Consider the following 6000-nt stretch of genomic DNA (forward strand, 5'->3'; position numbering starts at 1 on the left):
TTCAGGATTCTTTGATGAATAGAAGGTTCAATTAAAAGTACATATTTGCAATTATTAAAAGTATATTACATTTTTAAAGCATTTATTGAATAGAATAATCATCATAACATAATACACGTCTTCACTGTTGTCACTTTCAATCAATTTAATGCATCCTTGATGAATAAAAGTATTAATTTCTCTCTCTTTTTTAAATCTTACCGTGAATGTTTGAATGGTATCATTGTTTCCACAAAAATGTTAAACAGTTTTTGCTGCTTTCAACATCGATAATAATAATAATCATAAATGTTTCTTGAGCACCAAATCAGCATATTAGAATGATTTCTGAAGGATCACGCTGAAAATCATTACAGGAATAAATAACATTTTTAAATGTATTAAAATAGAAAACAACTATTTTAAATTGTAATAATATTTTACAATATTACTGTTTTTACTGTATTTTTGATTAAATAAATGTAAAGAGACTTCTTTCAAAAACATTAACAAATTGTAATGTTTCCAAACTATTGACAGGTACTGTATATGTATATAGACTGCAAACTCTTTCTTTATATCCAGCCACTGAATCAACTTAAGATGAGCAGTGGAGCTGGAGAGGCTAGGACTGCTGTTTTATAGCTAGGCCAGAGCTTTACGATTTCCTTCAGCAAGATGAGTTGATGAGAGCAGTGGGACACCGGGATGGGGGGGAGATAGTGAGTAGAGAGACCGAGAGTGATGGAGAGTAAAATGGAGCACTAAAGGGACATGATGGAAAAAAAAAAAAAAAGAGAGTGACAGAGAGCAAAGGAGTGAAAGGGAAACATGCATTTGCATGCTATCCGTATAGCATATGAGATTAGAGTGCCTCAAATCAGAGAATTCAGATTTTGATTGATTATGGTTGATTATGATTCAATCATGTAATTTATTACAGCAAAACTCTGTTATGAGAGTTATGTATATGCAAGTTGCCATATAAACAATCAGTCAGTAAATACACTGATTTAAGTCTTAAAAAATTAAAGTATAAATCACAGAAAAGTTTGCAGGATCGGACATAACCAAAGTCAGTTGTGAACTAACAAATTTGAATGATTCACTAAGTGAGTCTGATTAAAACCATTAACTCACAAACAAGTTCAGGGCTCTTTTTTACATTAAAAAGATGGCTATTTTCTTCGTTTTTCTAACTTAAGCACTCACCCTCATGTCGTCCCAAACCTGTAAGACTTTCGTTTGTCTTCAGAATACAAATTAAGATATTTTTGATGAAATCTGAGGGTATCTGATCCACACATAGGCAGCAACGACACTGCACCTTTTGAGGTCCAGAAAGGTAAAGTCATCATTGAAACCGGCGACATGACTACAATGGTTCAACCTTAATATTATGAAGTGACGAGAATACTTTTTGAGTGCAAAAACAAAACAAAAATAACAACTTTATTCAACAAATTCGTCTGTTCCCGTCATACTGCTATGCTATTTTCTTTGCAGAGCTTCAGTGTTTACGTCCGTACAACGGCTCAGTATTGGCCGGCACAAAAAGTATTCTAGTCACTTCTTATTAAAGTTGAACCACTGCAGTTTTGATGGTTTTAACAATGTCTTTGGTACCTTTCTGGACCTCAAAAGGTGCAATGTCATTGCTGCCTATGTGTGGATCAGATACCCACGGATTTCATCAAAAATATCTTAATTTGTATCGTAAGACCTTCGTTAATCTTCGGAACATAAATTAAGATATTTTAGTTGAAATACGATGGCTGCGTGAGGCCTCCATAGGGAGCAATGACATTTCCTCTCTCAAGATCCATAAAGGTACTAAAAACATATTTAAATTGGTTCATGTGAGTACAGTGGTTCAATATTAATATTATAAAGCGACGAGAATATTTTTGGAGCACCAAAAAAATTAAATAACGACTTATATAGTGATGGCCGATTTCAAAACAATGCTTCAGGAAGATTCAGAGCATGAATGAATCAATGTGTCAAATCATGATTCAGATCACGTGTCAAACTGCCAACGGCTGAAATCACGTGATTTTGGTGCTCTGAACAGCAGATTCGATACACTAATTAATTTGTGCTCCGAAGCTTCCTTAAGCATTGTTTTTGAAATCGGCCATCACTATATAAGTCGTTATTTAATTTTTTTGGCGCTCCAAAAATATTATCGTCGCTTTATAATATTAATATTGAGCCACTGAACTCACATGAACTGATTTAAATATGTTTTTAGTACCTTTATGGATCTTGAGAGAGGAAGTGTCCATTGCTCCCTATGGAGGCCTCATTGGATTTCAACTAAAATATCTTAATTTGTGTTCTGAAGATTAATGAAGGTCTTACGGGTGTGGAACGGCATGAGGGTAAGTAATACAATACAATATAATATAATTTGGCTGTTCTAAAGACAAAACTTATGAAGAATTTGATTTCCTGAAAAGAATGTTCTTAAAAATCATCGTAAATAAACAGTTAGGAAAAGCTTCCATCTGTAAAGTCTATAGTCTGTTTTGGTCACTCTGTTTCCTGTGCTCATTTTGACTTAGTTCCTAGTCATTTTTAGTTTCCTTGGTTGTTAATTAATTTAGGCACCTGTTCTGTTTCCATATTTATGCCTTCAGTTTATTCAGTTTATTCAGTTCATTGTTTCATTAATATTTTATGAGGTTGCATTTCTACATTATTTACTCCTGTGAGTTATTATGAAATAAAGTGCTTTTGTTTGATTCCTCATCATACAAACTAGCTGTGACACCAACTTGTCTTAAATCCAGACAAATAAGGTTTTTATTCATTTAATTTGGTTGTTTCAAATATAAACTAACACTTCCCTTTATGGAATATCACGTATTTCCCTAAGTGAACAGTTCTGAAGCATTTTTTCTTAGTGTGAAGAACATTTAAATAACAAATAAACTTTTTCCAGTATAAAGAACCTTTTGTGCCTTTGAAAGTTTCTAAAGAATGTTAAAGGTTCTTTATGGAACCCTTGATGCGAATAGAGAACAATTTTTAAGAGTGTACTACATCACAAATTACTACCCTACTCACAATTTACTAAGTACACACTTTCCCATTAGCCGTGCTGTGTTGCTGTGGCTGTGAGGTCGCAGTTAGCTGGCGCGTCTCAGGCTGAGTCAGCGGGAGGCTGCATGATACAGTATAATAGACCTCTTCCCATTGGCTCGACTCTCTTCCCCTCCTTTCCTCTACTCTCTTCACTTCTCCTTCATTCAATCTCATTAATCTGTCTGTGGAGGGATTAGCCAGCTCATATTTATAATTGACATAAATTGAGCCGTAGCCAGGCTACAAGGGAAAATACTAGAGTTCCACTGGGTCCCGAGATTACCTCACACATCTCTCATTTAGCCTGAGCTCTCCCTGTTTCTCTCTCTGCCCCCTCACCAAAACAAACTCTTCTGAGGATTCTTGTTTCCATAGAGTTAAACCAAGTCAGTAATCAGGAAGAGCACAAATAGCCTGTAAGCAAAGTGCAACGATGAGACATCTGGGGAAGAGAGAATCATCTAGTGCTATTTTAAAAGATTACAAGTTAAGATCTTATGAGAGCATTTGTGGCATGCTGATTTCCCCAGTGCTTCAATTTGTAAAAAATGTAACGCATTTAACAAAGGAAGACTATGAGAGGTAAGAGAAAAAGCTGAATTTTCCAGCGCATACTTTTTATTGTTTAATGATGCATGGTGATGAGTTATTGTATATAGTTTCACATATATGTTAAAGCTGCAGTCCGCGATTTTTCCTCTTTGTCGCCATCTCTTGTTTGAAACATGCGATTGCAGTCATATGCGGAACAGTTATCTGTACGTGCGTTGTGCATCGCTACAGCTCGTCAGTGCGGATGAATCTAATGTTTGCTGTCAGTCACCGCACCGTGTGATACTGTACTTCAGAATCACAGATTCTACGTCTTGAAAGTATGACCAATATAAGAATTTTCACTGGAAAATATCATCTGAACAAGTAAGTAACATGTCTGCCACTTTTGTTCTGACCAACTGAGGAAAAAAGTATTAGCCCTACAATAAATCGCGCTGCCAATGATGATTACATCTAACGATCGCTTAGCTCGGATCACATCAAACCGTGCAAATTATTATTACTGTTATACTTTGCTCTCAAATTGTTAATGTTAACAACAGCAGCATTGCATAACTATGTGTATTTAGTGAGTATTAGCGTTACCTGTAGATTTCAATTTCTGTAGCCACTCCACAGTCGAAAGTCTTTTGCTTTTTGACTACGGGTGAATCTCCAGTTGTCACTGATGATTGTCATTTAGATCTTTCTGGATTACAATCCGCCATCAAAATGATAAGTTTAATTATTTCAGCCGCTGTGAGAAAAGGCTATAAATGATCCGCTACCAGCAGCATCCTCACGTGATAAAACCGATTAGCCTGGACTCCTTCCTTTCTGTTTACGGACGTGACGTAACGACGCATAGAGGAACTGCTGCATGCTCAAATTTCCCACGGAAATCCACTATGTCGCTCTTATTATAAAACATTATTACAAGCTTACCGTTGTGAATCAAGCTAAGATAATGAGATCGCTTTGCACACTGGCTAGTTATGTACTTGCTAAAAAATTTATTTTGGATCATTTTTAACCAAAAAAAGTTGCGGACTGCAGCTTTAATGTCTAACAGTGAGTGTTTTAAATGTTAATTCTTTGATTTTGAAAATTCCAGGGGCACAGAGAAAATTATTTTCTGCGGTAATCGACATAGATGCAGTCGATACAGCTTTACCTGCATTAAATCCGTAACGTTCCTGATAAATATCACAAAAAGCACGAATTTGACATTTTCTGAATCTTAAATGATGAATCCCAAAAAATAAAACCTACTGATTGACATTATATTGTACAAATTGACAAATGTGAGTGAACATGGTAATCTACTGCACAACAGTGAAAAAAAAAAATGTTTCTTGAGCACCAAAATCAGCATATTAGAATGATTTCTGAAGGATCATGTGACACTCATGACTAGGGTTGGGTATCCTTTGAATTTTAGAGAATCCAGTTTTACTTATTGATTCCAATTCTTATTGATTCCCAGTTTAATTTTCTTTGATTAACACTAATGACAGACAGCAGCAGGTTTATTAGGCTGCTGTCACTTTAAGAAATGATGCAGGATCCAATATACGGTTGCACATGTTTTCTTTCTCAACTGATTCCGTTCACTTAAGACAAAACAGACTGTGTTTACAAGGATATTTTGACAATTTTGTGTGTATTTGTGCGTTCAAGCGCAAGAAGATGCGTACGAGAACTTAATTCAGTAATGCGCACTACACGTGAGGCGGCATTCTGTGCACGCCTATGCGCTTGAAAATGGTTTTAAATCACATTACAAGCAGAATCTAAATTAATTTTATTTCACAATCCGATTTCTGGCCGTAAGTATCGGATTCTAGAATTCACAACCCTACTGAAGGACAAAGTATATAAATTTTTCCTGTAATTTTGATCAAATAAATGTAAACTTAGTAAGAATAAAGAAAAACATTGAAAGACAAAAGTCTTTTGAAAGGTAGTGTCTGTATATATTATATATATATATATATACACATACATATACATATACATATACATATACATACACACACACACACACACACACACACAAACATGAAAACAATTATATACACAATAAATCATGGTAATCTTCAAATGATTTCAATATTAATTTAAATATTAATAATATTAAAAATACACTTTACTGACTTTATGTATTAGTACAAATAACTTGATGAATCCATCAGTTCGGCTACTGAACCAACATTTGACACACCAAGTTTATGTTTCTATGACAAAGTGTAGTTAAAGATTCATATTCACAAAGAGTTTTGCTGTGATAAATGGTGTTTCAGTAATAAAAAAAGATACTAAAAATAGAACCACTGCTTGGAAGGAGTGCTCCTTGCTTCAAAACAGAAATCTGAAAGCAACAAAGGGGAGAAATAC

The 6000-nt window shown here is 34.8% G+C and overlaps 1 protein-coding gene across 5 annotated transcripts in view; it reads right to left on the bottom strand.

Annotated features, from left to right (window-relative positions):
* Nucleotides 1–6000, bottom strand: part of arfgef1 (ADP-ribosylation factor guanine nucleotide-exchange factor 1 (brefeldin A-inhibited)) — a 79217-nt gene that overhangs the window by 48962 nt on the left and 24255 nt on the right. The gene's annotated exons all lie outside the window — the stretch shown is intronic.

The sequence above is a fragment of the Chanodichthys erythropterus genome, chromosome 23 (genome assembly GCF_024489055.1).
Source record: "Chanodichthys erythropterus isolate Z2021 chromosome 23, ASM2448905v1, whole genome shotgun sequence".
Taxonomy (NCBI): domain Eukaryota; kingdom Metazoa; phylum Chordata; class Actinopteri; order Cypriniformes; family Xenocyprididae; genus Chanodichthys; species Chanodichthys erythropterus.